At 39.5% G+C, this 15,124-nt stretch overlaps 1 long non-coding RNA gene across 9 annotated transcripts; it reads right to left on the bottom strand.

The window, feature by feature from the left end:
* Window positions 1-6,525: 6,525 nt before the first annotated feature.
* LOC149215849 (uncharacterized) lies at window positions 6,526-13,750 on the bottom strand. 9 transcript variants are annotated; one of them, XR_016250503.1, is made up of 4 exons: window positions 13,486-13,750; window positions 13,304-13,359; window positions 6,956-7,011; window positions 6,656-6,757 (listed from the first exon to the last, which is right to left on the bottom strand). It is a non-coding gene; the product is annotated as an uncharacterized LOC149215849 (long non-coding RNA). The 9 variants fall into 9 exon arrangements; XR_016250496.1 differs by lacking the exon at window positions 13,304-13,359 and having other exon boundaries at window positions 6,526-6,757; XR_016250498.1 differs by lacking the exons at window positions 13,304-13,359; window positions 13,486-13,750 and adding an exon at window positions 7,138-7,411 and having other exon boundaries at window positions 6,526-6,740.
* Between the last annotated feature and the right edge of the window lie 1,374 nt (window positions 13,751-15,124).

Raw genomic sequence — 15,124 nt, 5'->3', positions numbered from 1 at the left:
TGCCCATAAAACAAAACAAAAAAGAAAAAGGAGACAACCACAAAGGCCAAAAGGATGGTAGTTTTCTGACACACAGGCAGCTGAAACAGAAGAAGAAGAAACCACAAATAATACCACAAATAACAAAGCTCATAATTCCCAGGACACCAATGTCAGAACTCAACTCAGCAATAGTTCTAATACCTACTGAACAACAACAATATATTGTGATGACTACCTCCGATAAATAAGCAATTGATACCAAACGAATTGATGCACCAGATGGCTCAAACTTAGACAAAGAAATCTTAACAAATAATTGATACAAAACGAATTCATGCACCAGATGGCTCAAACTCAGACAGAGAAATCTTAACAAATATAAATGAGTCTCAAAAGACCATTGTATCATCCACACCCAACTCTAGCGGTTGGCGAAAAGTGGAAAAAAAGAAAGGTAGGAAAGAGTAGAATAGGGTAACTCTCTGATGAGTTTCTTATTGATCTTGGTCAAAAGATCTGTTATTATGCATATGCTTTGAACATCTACTACATGTAATTTTGTGCACTTCAGTTTGAATAAAATTACGATTTTTTCCTTGGGAAAAAAACCTGATTGGGGCTCTGATGTTCCTTGTGAACACCCGTCCAGACATATGCTATGCAGTAAACACATTGAGTCAATTCATGACCAAGCCCCTCCACGTACATTGGATAGTTGCTAGACACATATTGAGATATTTGCAGGGGTCAATCACACTTGGCCTAAGATATTCTGCTGGAAATGTTCAACTTCATGGATACATTGATGTTGATTGGGTCGGAAACATTATCGACAGAAGAGTACATCTGGATGTTGCTTTAGCCTTGGATCTGCCATGATATCTTGGATGAGCAGGAAACAAAAGTCTGTAGCATTAAGCACAACCGAAGCAGAATACATTGTTGCTAGCATGGCTAGCTGCGAAGCAGTCTAGTTGAGAAAGCTCTTTGGAGAGCTACTTGAGCAGGTCCTGGATACTACAGTGATATATTGTGACAACAAGAGTGGGATCCGTTTGGCAGAAAATCCCATGTTTCATGACAAGTCCAAGCATATTGAGATTCGATATCACTTCATTCGAGACATGGTACAAAGAGGAGTTGTCAAGCTCCATCACATATCGACAGATGAACAGATTGCTGACATTCTCACCAAGGCATTACCAAAAGGAAAGTTCTTGGTCTTCAGAGAGCAACTTGGATTGATGGATGTGGCCCGGATAAGGGGCAGCGCTGATCGAGAACATTGAGCCAACTCTTCCCCCTTGTTTGAGCTCCCAGGGTGAGGAATTGAGGGAAAAGGGCTCTTGGGGTTGAGGGAACTCTGGACAATAGGGCACTCCCCTATTTGTTACCCATAGGGTTGAGGGTTTTACTCCCCTGTCTAGTCTTTGCAGAGTATACCCCAGTTGGCATCATACCCACAAGCAGGGCTTGTTGGGAATTTTACTCCTCGTTTGGCCAACGAGTTGAGGGTGTGCTTGGGGTGTACAACCCAAGATGATTATGATGCAGGTGTTCTACCACATGACTATTAAGGGTCATTGCTGGGAAGATCGATAGGCAATAGGATTACAAGTTGAGGGTAAAGCTCCCTGTTGAAATGTCGGGTCGAGGGTAAAGCTCCCCGATGAGATTCCTGGGTTGAGAGTTCACTCCCTTATCTGATGAGTTATCCTATTGCTAGACAAGGGTGGAAGCTATTGCTCCCTGATTCTTCTTCTAGATCCAAGAAAGTTTCAGCAGATAGAGTTGAGCAGAGACAATGTTGACAAGTTGATCCACTGACATACATTGAAAGGTAGAATTCTTCCTAGTTGAGAGGGAGTGTGAATTTTTGCAACTAGGGTCAAATTCCACATTGGAAAACTCAAATGACCAAGATGATGTGTGCATTAAATTCCTCTTTTTGGGAGGACCAAAATCGACCTAAAATCACCTAATTTGGTTAAACGATTAAGTTTTGAATTATTCTATTCATGCATACATTATGGAATGGGTCGGCCCTAACCACATGGGTAACTACTTGGGTCAATCTTAACCCCAAGTTAAACCTCAGGAAAGCATATAAAAGGACGCGACCTCAAGGTCATTTCAACACACTTGATCAAGGCAAGATTCTATTCTTCTATTTTGTTTTGGCTCGCACAGGTTCGTCAGAAGGAGTTCACACAAGGTCCGAAATCATAGGTGAAAGGTTCACTCTGGGTTAGTTTTTTTTGGATCTCAGTCGCTGTTTTAGAACAACTTTTTTTTGTCCATGGTCACAGGCACAAAGTAGGCAAGAGAACGACTCTAGCGCTTTGGTCGCTCGGAGACAGTTAAGTGGGAACAACTCGACTCTGGGTTCAAAGGTAGATCGGAAGGTTCCAGTCCCCGGTCGCTTGCATAGAGTAGCCCTAGGAGCGTCCCTGGAATCTCGGTCGCACGCACAACAACAGTAAGGTAGCAACTTTGGGTTTTAGTTTTGCAGTGCCACAGTCGATCGCATCGAGCAACCTTGTAGTCACAGTCGCTCGCATACAGTGACAGATAGAGCGACCAAGGAGTTTCAGTCACACAGTCAGTCATGAAGAGGGAGACCATAATTCAGATATAGGATTTGACATCTTGGCTTCATTTAACTTCAATGATCTGGTAGATCTAGATTTCTATCTACTGTTACACAAATCTGTAGATCTGATTTGTTATTATATGTTGCAATTACATGTATTGGGCTCATTCTACTCTCTGCTGAAATATTTTTACGACGATCTATTAAAGAAGAAGATATGAAAGCATTTCCCCCTAGTGGGGTTTTTCCCTGGTCATGGACCAATCTGCTGTGTCTTATATGGTTGTGTTGTTGTCTTCTTTGTCACTGCATATATTGTTCTTTCTTCGGTTACGTTTATGATTGATTATACTGCTAATAATTAGATGCATTGTTAATGAAAAGATGTATTAGGCCAAAGTAATTGATACAACATAGAACAATCAGAAACTTTAACACCATGGAGATTATTAATCATAAATAGACTTTGTTACAATACCACGGCTTATCGATATGACATGCCCAACAAACCATAACTCATTTCATATGACAATTTTTTAGTTAATCAATTTAATTGAAAGGGCATCACTAATTCATTTTTTGTAAATTGATTTGTATTACCTTAGAATATCCAATTACATCTATTTTTTCATCAATTATAAGCACAATACACAACAATATATTCACTACCTCTCTGATCTGACCATGTATCCCTTATAGTACTTCTATCTTGGGAATAAACATGGATCCCTAAGGATCCTTTTTTCCTTTTTCCTTGCATTCACCTATCCACCTTGATGAATTGTCAGGAGCGAATGTAGATGATATAATCATAGTATTTTCTTGAGATAACTCTAGTTTCGGGGGTCTACATTTCTAGTTTCTTTCTTGTCACTATTAGAGTGATCGGATTCATGGAAGAATTTGTGGCCACTTATTGTTGAAGATAAAACCATAGTTGTCTCTCTTGGAACTTCATTTGAGGGGTGTACCCGAGCGTCCCAATATCTAGGTGCATCAAGTGAAGATGAAAATTAGGGAGTCAAACCCAAACATGAGGGGCCAAAGCTAGCATAATTAGGGGGTTAAAATCTACAAACCATGGTTGAATGGAAAGCCCATATCAACCCGAAAACCATGGTCCAGGATCAAGAACCCCTTGTCGATCCCTCAAATCCTTGAAATATACCATAAAGTAACTTTTAAAGTAGAAGAACGAATATGTGTTCGTAGACGAGGTCTTAGATACCCAATCCCGAAGCGCATATGCTAAAGGATAGAATCCATTGAATCGACAAATAAGATCATGCTCCATGTAGTCAGTGCTAAGAGAGTCAGATTTTTCATTTGGCACATCGATAGATGGGAATTTGTCAATCTGATCCACAATGAAGGCTATCCTTGAGAGCTCTTTAGGAGGCTGGTGCACGATCCCTGGCTTTAGGACTTCTTTAAAAGCTCTAGGCTATGAGGAAGAGGGAACACCCCTTTCTTGAGCTCCACCTCGCGATCTAGAAACTAGATTTATTATCACATCCTTTACTACACCGTGATCACTTAGCATATTCTTGTCTTGAAGTTGTCATCCCTCATAAAGGAGTTGCGTGAAGGTAGAGGGGATTCCAATTCGTTCTTGAGTCCTGGTTGCAAGGGAGGAAACCAAATCAACATCTCACACCTTGATGCAAAGATTCCCAGCAGATAAAGGTATAACAAATACCAGAAATTGTAAGAGCTCTGGAATTGCAATTCCCTGGTTCACCAAATCTGGATGTAGATTGGGTTTCTGCAGACCCACCTATGGATGCAAGATTCGTGGGTCTAGCACAGGAGCCACTACCATGTTTAAAACCTTAGTTATTCCATTAACGAAATTGTGGCTAATGATGATGGCGTAGTCTCTAGAGACCCTAGAATACTAACCCCGACCGTCGACATTTTGTTCAATGTGAGCATTGAAATATCTATTGGAGACATTGAAGCTTGAGAGGTGATCAACAATGTTCTTGGCATCATACATGTCCTCATAGAAATTGATCTTGACGTCATACATGTGGTCTTGCATGTGTCTTTGTTGACATCGATTTGGATTTACCTCATGGCTCATATTTGTCGAATATGTCATAGACTCCCTCTGACATCATATTAAATGACATGTTTAACATATACACAACCCTATTCACCTTTGACAGTGGCCATGTAATGTCCTTTCTCAAGCTTATGTTCAGGGCAAAAAAAATACTAAAATTTATTAGCCCACGGGGGGCAACTCAATTGGAAATCGCCTTGTTATGAAGTATGACGTAAACCATGAGATTCAATGTTCAAATCTCCATGGATCAAACCAACAAACAAAAAGTGCATAAATACTTTGGAGATAGATCTCAAACTTTGATTTTTGTATATTATTATGAATGTTCTATAATATTTTGTGAAGATTAAATCTCTACCATCCATCTAATAATTATTGATAATTAAATTAAAATTCTAAAAGCTCTATTTCAAAATAAAGACATCTAAAAACATAATTAAATAAAAAAATTAGAAATTCTATTCCAAAATAAACACACTCCTCATAAAATAATTCAACACTATGAAATATATCATTTAAATAAGTTAATAGAATACATTAACGTTACAAAATAGATCATAAACCAAAGTAAAACTCAAAGCATGGAATACTATGGAATGTTGTGGATAAGTATAAAAAAATTAGCGTTGATACTTTGCACAGTGCTTATAATAAATAGGTGCACTTGGTTATGTTTATTCTATTGCACGTGGCTATAAAGCAAATATTAAATAAAGCATGAAACTGCGCACAATTTCTTTTAACAATTTGGTAAAAATGAAAGCATTTGCATCCATTAATCTTCAGAAAAAATGCCTTTATTAAGCAGTGAACTTTGGGTTTGTCAAAACTTAACACTAACTAGGAGGGGCAGACACGTTGTTCGATCTATGAGATTAAGAAGTTGCGAAATATTTTTAGGTGGCAATGGAAATCGTAGGTTTGGGTGAAGTGGTTCAAAACAATCTGGTCAAAATGAGAGCATTTGCATGCATTTAAGCTTAAAAAAAAATTCATTTATTAAGAGTAATGAGATCATTGAGCAGTAAACTTTGGTTTGTCAAAACTTAAGACTAACTAGGAGGAACAGACACGCTGTTAGATCTATGAGATTCAGGAACTTGAAGTTGCAAAATATTTTTAGGTGGCATTGCAACTTGTAGTTTTCCCTGAAGTGGAGTCAAAACTAGAGACATGGCCATGCCATTTCAATGTTGTCCTCCGAGACATACTGATGCAGAAGCATCCAGCTTAGGGTAAACAGGAAGACAAGTGTTTATCTTACAGGTTACAAGTTGGTTGGTTGACAGGTCATAGCACCCGGGTTCATTTTATATTTTCTAAGAATTTTTATCATTTAGGGTCCATTATTCGTTTACATTTTGTAATTTCATTTTCATTTTTCTTTCAAGTTAATATTTAGGAATTAGTTTGATAAATTAGAAGAACAATTGAGAATGTAACTAAAACTAACTGTTGGTAGTTTCACAAACTGTTTCATGCAATAGTACAAAATAAGAAAGGAAACATTTTGTAAGGGTTGATTTTTCCATCATAAACGGAGAAGCATAATATATACAAGGATTGACAATTTTTGAGTCCATATGTAATTTATTAAAATTTCTTTCTATGCACATTTACAATTGATTAACAACATAGACAGGCAGAAAGTCTTCTCAGGCATCACAAGAACAACAAGATCCAAAATAGAGGGGCGCAACCGCAAACAAGACACGAGCGAGACAGTTACTAAAGAGCAGCATACTAGTACCTACAGCCAATGCAATTACCATTTACAACAACCAACGAAATTCAATGAGCAACCAGGGAGGGTTCAAGAGGAATAGTGAATTCTCATACAAGACACAACAACAACCAACATATACCAGGTATTTCCCCAAAAGAAGTCATCAACTGTAAATTCTTTCCATTACAAATATAAACAAGTGTAGCGAAACATAAAAATTACAATCCAGAGAATAGTTGCATTTTTATTACAAAATAATAATTGCTGGACGAAGGAACCAAGTTCCCCTCGGAATTGAAGAGTCACACAGGGGGAGAAAAACCCTCGTTGAGAACCCCAAACTGGAACAAATGCACAGAGAACAGTGACTGTGGAAGAGACCAAACTGCGTTCACTAGCAGTGAGACACTACAACCAAAAAGAGAGTGGACTAACAAGCCAACAAAAGCCACCAGACGGCAAACAGAGCCCCATGGCTCGAAACCCCTAAACCCTAACAACATTGCTACAAGAAAGAGGAGCAAAACCCTTAGTCAAGTAAAAAAAAATGAGTGTAGAACTGAAGCATGGAGCCATAGCTTACCTGAGCGAGATCGAGAACAGTTGAAGCTGACGTTGAAACCCCAAGCTGGCCGCGACCTGTTAAGAGAACACCGAGACCAGACAAGTGAATAGCAGAAAGACATCCAAAGATAGCAAGAAAGCATGCATAGATAGCAAACGAAGAACCCAAATTGAAAAACCCTTCTAACAGTGAAGCATCACCTCTGCGCAACGAATCCACCAGAAACCCCACAGAGACATTGCAACTGTAACCAATTACAACCACAACGAAACAGTCTCACATATAGAGACAAAGCACAACTCATAGACCGGGACAAGCAATGAGAAAGAGGTTGAGGCCTGAAACTTCATTATAGGTGAGAACGCACAATAGAGAGCTAAACCAACAAACGAATCAAAGCCAAATGAAATGAACCAGAAGATTAGGGCAAACACGATTGTCAAGGCAGGAGGAGCACATACCAAGGCCGGGACACTTGTCTCGTAGTTGTTTAACCATAGTAACATTCATTAAAACTAATCACAAAAATATCTCCACCCATGATTGTAATCACACTATAATTGCAATCAAAACAACAATCAACCACTAATCTATTGTCTATTTTATCATAATATTTAATCAAATCGATTATTTCAAGTTACAAAACCTTTACTATTTAATTTAAAGGTTAAATATTAGGGTTGGTCCCATCAAGTGATATTAGAGTAGGAAAATTGAGTTATCTTAACAGAAATGGAAGTTGGAAGATGAGGCCGTGGGAGAGGTATACGCAGAGCAGTAGACGAAGGATTGAGAGAGGAAATTTGGATCCTAAACGCCCGACTGGCGGCGGTAGAAGCAGGGAGAAGAAGGGATCCTTATGGAGGAGATGAAAGTGATGAGGAAGCTACAACAACAACAGATGGATCAGACGACGAAGGACCGGAGATCAGGTTGTTGAAATCAGTCTTGGTAGCAAATAGTAACCCAAGCAAGAGATTTCTAGTTATGATGGAAGTTTGTCAGCAGAGGTACTGCTGGATTGGCTCAGTGAGCTAAATAAGTACTTTGAGTATGAAGATATCAGCGAAGATAAGAGAGTGAAGTTCGCTGCCACCAGATTAAAAGGGCATGCAGCCTTATGGTGGGATAGTGTACAGGCAGAAAGGAAGAGGTTGAACAAGCAACCAATCAAGAAGTGGACCAAGATGGAAGCTAAGTTGAAGGGAAAATTTTTGCCCAAAGATTATCAGATTGCCATGTACCGACAGGTACAAAATTTGAAACAGAAGGGAATGACAGTGAAAGAATACACGGAGGAATTCTACCGGATGAACTTGAGGGTAGGTTATGTGGAGGACACTCCAGAGAAAACAGTGAGATTCGTAAATGGTTTGAGGTTGGATATATTAGATGAAATAAGCATTCTTTCGCCCAGAACTATAGATGAGGCTTATCAAAGTGCCTTGAAGGCGGAAGAGAAGATAAACAGAAAACAGAATGCCAGAAGAGGAGGAGGATCTGGCAGAGGAAGAGGACGAGTTTTTGGCAGAGGCAAAGCTGCTAACCCCAATGATGAAGGCAACAGCTCGAAAACTTCAGGGACAACGGAGAAGGACGGTAACACGAGAGGGGGAAGGCCATACCAGCGTGGAAGAGGTAGTGGCCGAGGCAGAGGCGCTGCCGTACAGTGTTACAAGTGCCATATGTGGGGGCACAAGTCCTATGAGTGTCCTGAAGGAGAGCAGGCCGAGACAAGGGGAACATATATTGCACAAACAGATGAAGCAGAGGCACCACCCCAGGAGGTAGAGAATGTACCAAAAACAGGGGAGGCCTTGATTTTAAATAAGGTACCGCTGATACCAGCGAAGGAGACAGTTGACCCAACTCAAAGGAAGGCATTATTCCGGACAGTTTGCAAGTCGCACGGAAAATGCTGCAAGCTAATTATCGACAGTGGGAGCACGAACAATCTAGTCGCCACAGAGATGGTGGAGAAGTTGGGCTTGAAGAGGCTAAAGCATCCCACACCTTATAAGGTGTCATGGTTGCAGAAAGGGCATCAACTGTTGGTTGATGAACAATGTGAGGTTGAGTTCCACATTGGCAAGTACAGAGATAAAGTTATTTGCGATATAATGCCAATGGACGTGTGTCACATACTGCTAGGGAGACCATGGTAGTATGACAGGAAGGTAGTGCATGATGGAAAGACAAACTGTTACAAGTTTGTTAAGGATGGGATTAAGCACACGCTTGTACCCATCAAGGAGGAAGAAACGACAGAAACGAGTGGAGTAAAAGCGTTACTGGTGGGAGGAAAGGAATTCTTAAAGCAGATCGAAGACAACGAAGTAAATTATGCTGTAGTAAGGAGGCCAAAGACATTGTTACTACACTGAAATTTCAGATTTACCAGAAGAAATTCAGGAGATGTTGCAGGAGTTTAGTGACATCGTAGTGGATGATCTACCAAATAAACTGCCTCCTAAGAGGAGTATTAGTCATCACATTGACTTTATACCTGGAGCAAGTCTATCGAACAAGGCAGCATACTGGATGAGCCCCAAAGATAACGAGATCAGAGAACAGGTGCAAGAATCGCTGGATAAAGGGCTGATAAGGGAGAGTTTGAGCCCCTGCACAGTTCTGACAGTTCTCGCTCCCAAGAAAGGAGGAGAATGGAAAATATGCACAGATTCGAGGGCCATCAACAAGATTACCATCAGGTACAGGTTTACACTGCCACGGATGGACGATATGATGGACTGCGTGAGGGGGGCAGCATACTTCTAGAAGATCGATCTGAAGAGCGGTTACCACCAAATCTGGATCAGGGAAGGGGATGAATGGAAAACATCATTCAAGACTAATGAAGGGATGTATGAGTGGCTGGTAATGCCATTTGGATTAAGTAATGCCCCTAGTACCTTTATGCAACTGATGAACGAAATGATGAAAGAGTTCATTGGAAAGTTTGTGATAATGTATCTTGATGATATATTAATTTTCAGCAAGACTAAGGAGGAACACTTTCGACATGTTCGAAGTGTGTTGGAGAAATTGCAGCAGAATAAGCTGCTGATAAATCTAAAAAAATGTACTTTTTTTCAAAGAGAACTGGTTTATCTAGGTTTTGTGATTGCAAAGAACGAGTTGAAGATGGACCCAGAAAAAGTTGCAGCTATTATTAGCTGGCCATCCCCAAAGAGCCTATTTGAGGTTCATAGTTTTCATGGGTTGGCAAGTTTTTATAATAAATTTATTAGAGATTTTAGTGGAATCTGCGCGCCTATGTTGGATACTATTAAGAAGGCGAGTCAACCTTTTTGTTGGACTGAAGCAACAAAGAGGAGCTTCCAATTATTGAAGAAAAGAATCACTGAGAGGCCAATCCTAAGATTGCCTAATTTTAATAAGCTCTTCCAAGTCTGTTGTGATGTAAGCGGTATGGCCATTGGAGCTGTACTTAGCCAGGAAGACAAACTTGTTGCGTTTTTCAGTGAGAAGTTGAATGAGAGCAGGTAGAAGTACTCATCTTATGACAAAGAATTCTATGTTGTCGTCCAAGCACTAAAGCATTGGAGACACTATCTGCTGGGAAGTGAGTTTGTTTTATTTTCTGATAACTCTACACTGCAATATGTGATGCAACAACATAAGCTGAATCACAAGCATGCTAAGTGGGTTGAATATTTACAGAGTTTCACTTTTGTGTTGAAACACATTAGCGGGTAGGCCAACAAGGTGGTAGATGCGTTGAGCAGAAGAGCTTTGCTCTTGCAGGAGAGTACGATACAAGTGCTGGGCTTTGAGCATTTGAAAGACTTGTATCAGACCGACGCGGATTTCAAAGAGGCTTATGAAGCCTGTCAGAATCCTTTGCTGAGAAACAATAGTCCATGGTTGGACTATAATTTACAGGAGAAGCTATTGTTTAAAGGGGGACAATTATGCATTCCCGATTGTTCGATGAGAGAGAATATCATTCGGGAGAAGCACAACGGAGGTCTAGCCGAGCATTTCGGCATAGACAAAACATTAGAACAGCTAGGACACTTTTATCACTGGCCAAAGATGCGACAGGACGTGCAACGATATGTGACTAGGTGTAAAGTGTGCCAATTGGCGAAAGGACACAGCCAAAATGCAGGACTCTACATGCCATTGCCTATTCCAAGTAGACCGTGGGACTCAATCAGCTTGGATTTTGTCTTGGGTCTACCAAGGATGCAGCGAGGTTTCGACTCGGTGATGGTGGTAGTAGATCGGTTTTCGAAAATGGCGCATTTCATTCCTTGTCGAAAAACCAGTGATGCCACTCACGTAGCACACTTGTTTTTCATGGAAATCGTCAGGTTGCACGACTTACCGAGGTCCATTATCTCAGACAGGGATGTGAAATTTACAGGGCACTTTTGGCGCACCCTGTGGAAGAAGTTGGACACTCAGTTGAGTTTCAGCTCCGCATATCACCCACAAACTGATGGGCAAACAGAGGTGGTGAATAGAAGCTTGGGAAACCTGCTATAAGTTTGATTGGAGAGAACTCACGAATGTGGGATCGTGTGCTTCCTTAGGCGGAATTCGCTTATAACGATTCACCAAATCGCAACACGGTTACAGTTCTTTTCAAATTTTGTATGACATGCATCCTTGCGGAGTGCATGAACTACGAGATCTGGGAAAACTAGAAAGGAGTGCTGACGAGTTAGATTTCGCCAAGGCAATGAACAACTTACACAAGCAGGTAAAGTCAAAATTGCAGGACAACAGTCAGAGATATAAGCAGCATGCAGATTTCAAGCGGCGGGAAGTACAATTTAATGTAGGGGACGAAGTCCTTTTGCATTTACGCAAAGAACAATTTCCTAAGGGCGAATATAACAAGCTAAAATACAAGAAGATTGGCCCCTGCAAAATTCTTCACAAATTCTCTACCAATGCCTATGAATTACAGCTGCCACCAGGGATAGGCATATCGCCCATCTTCAATGTGGCAAATCTGTTTCCATTTACTGCCAGTCCTGAAGACGACAGTGCAGCACGGCCAGAACGGGACACCCAGATTGAGAATGGTTCTTGGATGAGGCAAATGCCTACGGTTCAACCCCTTGAGATCGAGAGAATTCTCGACACACAGGTGGCCAAACGCACTCGCAGGAAAGAGTACCTTCAGTACCTTGTCAAGTGGAAGAACCGTCCCATTGAGGATAGTTCGTCGAGTAGGCTATTCTGTTGAGGAACTCATGGAACAGAGCCATGACTTTTTGTTACCCTGAGAGACTGATGCAGGAGCATCCAACTTAGGGTAAACAGGAAGACAGGTGTTTGTCTTACATGTTACAGGTTGGTTGGTTGACAGGTCATAACACTCGGGTTCATTTTATTTTTTCTAATAATTTTTATCATTTAGGGCCCAATAGTCGTTTACATTTTGTAATTTCATTTTCATTTTTCTTTCAAGTTAATATTTAGGAATTAGTTTGATAAATTAGAAGAACAGTTGAGAATGTAACTAAAACTAACTGTTGGCAGTTTCACAAATTGTTTCATATAGTAGTACAAAATAGGAAAGGAAACATTCTGTAAGAGTTGATTTTTCCATCATAAACAGAGAAGCATAATATATACAAAGATTGAAAATTTCTGAGTCCATTTGTAATTTAGTAAAATTTCTTTCTATGCACATTTACAATTGATTAACAACATAGACAGACAGCAAGTCTTCTTAGGCATCACAAGAACACCAAGATCCAAAATAGAGGGGCGCAACCGCATACAAGACACGAGCGAGACAATTACTAAAGAGCATCATACTAGTGTCTACAGCCAAAGCAATTACCATTTACAACAACTAACGAAATTAAGTGAGCAACCAGGGAGGGTTCAAGAGGAATAGTGAATTCTCATACAAGACACAACAACAACCAACATATACCAGGTATTTCCTCAAAAGAAGTCATCAACTGTAAATTCTTTCCATTACAAATATAAACAAGTGTAGCGAAACATAAAAATTACAATCCAAAGCATAGTTGCATTTTTATTACAAAATTATAATTGCTGGACAGAGGAACCAAGTTCCCCTCGGAACTGAAGAATCACACAGGGGGTGAAAAACCCTCGTTGAGAACCCCAAACTGGAACAAATGCACAGAGAACAGTGACTGTGGAAGAGACCAAACTGCATTCACTGGCAGTGAGACACTACAGCCAAAAAGAGAGTGGACTAACAAGCCAACAAAAGCCACCAGACAGCGAACAGAGCCCATGGCTCGAAACCCCTAAACCCTAACAGCATTGCTACAAGAAAGAGGAGCAAAACCCTTAGTCAAGTAAAAAAAAATGAGTGTAGAACTGAAGCATGGAGCCATAGCTTACCTGAATGAGACTGAGAACAGTTGAAGCTAACGGTGAAACCCCAAGCTAGCCGCGACCTGGTAAGAGAACACCGAGACCAGAAAAGTGAATAGCAAAAATACATCTAAAGACAACAAGAAAACATGCATAGATAGCAAACAAAGAACCCAAATTGAAAAACCCTTCTAATAGTGAAGCATCACCTCTGCGCAACGGCGGAATCCAGTAGAAACCCCACAGAGACATTTCAACCATAACAAATTACAACCACAGCGAAACAATCTCACACAAAGAGACAAAGCACAACTCATAGACCGGGACAAGCACTGAGAAAGAGGCCGAGGCTTGAAACTTCATTACAGGCGAGAATGCACAACAAAGAGCTAAACCAACAAACAAACCGGAGCCAAATGAAATGAACTGGAAGATTAGGGCAAAGATGATTGTCAAGGCAGGAGGAGCGCATACCAAGGCCAGGACACTTGTCTCGTAGTTGTTTAACCATAGTAGCATTGATTAAAACTAATCACAGAAATATCTCCGCCCATGATTGTAATCACACTATAATTGCAATCGAAACGACAATCAACCACTAATCTATTGTCTATTTTATCATAATCATTAATCAAATCGATTATTTCATGTTAGAAAACCTTTACTATTTAATTTAAAGGTTAAAGATTAGGGCTGGTCCCATCACATACAAAAAACATTTAAAATTGAATTTTCCTTTTAAGCGACAGACGAACATCTCTTCCTTCATTGTTTGTGCTAATGTATGATTTTACTTTGTGTTGTGCGAAATCAAAATGGTAATCACTAAAATACTAAAATAGAATACCTGAGTTTCACAAGTGAGAACTCAGTTTTATAATGAAAACCATATTACTAATCATGTATTTGCATATATTTTGTAATTTGTTAATTTATATGATTAATTATGTTAAAAGTAGGTTTATTTTGGAATAATTATTAGGTGGATGGTATATATTTAATTTTGTAGAATATCTTTAAAATGTTTTTGGTAGTAGTTAGATTGAAGGTTGAGATTTATTTGAAAATAGTTGTCTTTTTTATTTTTCAATCTAATTTTAAAAAATGTCATTTTTACAAGTGTCATTGAATTCTTATTGTTTGTTATTATTTTCCTATGTTTTTCTTGTTGCATTGTTTTTTGAATATATATTTTTTCAATCTCAAGGAAAACAAATTTATGATTTTATTTATAAATATAATAAAATTACAATCTACATATCCCACATGGTATTCTTGTGGCTACTTGACTCATATCATTCACTGAAAATGTCCCTTTTCCATTATTTATTTATTTATTTATTTTTTTAATGGATTTATTTCAATGACAACCATCTACATATGATGCAGATAAATAAGGAGTTGCCTTTAGTGCGACCTTTTGGATTTTCTAGTGCCGGAATCCGGTGGAAAAATTTGAGGTGAAATCTTAATTTGTGTTATTTAAACTAGTTTTTTTGACTGTATATATGGATTCAACACCCTAGAAAACCCCTAGGGCACTTTGATTGCACAAGGAGCCTATGTGTAATGTATACAAGTCTAGAATAGCCCTCCAAGACAAGCACAAGATGAAGTCTGCAAGCTAATGATGAAGAAGAACAGTCGTGTCGGCCTCAATACATATATAACTGTCAAGTCGGCTCATAAAAGGTGACATTTGTTCAATGGACATGTCGGCTTATTTATGGAGACATAACAACTATAAATAGGCGTGTAGGGTCACCACAGAAAGGCATATTTTCAGACATCCTGTAACTTCGGATAAGGAGCAGAGATATCTTCGCATTCCTCTCTGAAATCTCGAAC

This window comes from Pinus tabuliformis, chromosome 1_1 (assembly GCF_031772625.1).
Source record: "Pinus tabuliformis cultivar Carrire ecotype Pingquan chromosome 1_1, CPIR1, whole genome shotgun sequence".
NCBI classification, from domain to species: domain Eukaryota; kingdom Viridiplantae; phylum Streptophyta; class Pinopsida; order Pinales; family Pinaceae; genus Pinus; species Pinus tabuliformis.
Note: the sequence above shows the minus strand (reverse complement) of the source record. Positions and strands in the feature narration are given on the sequence as shown.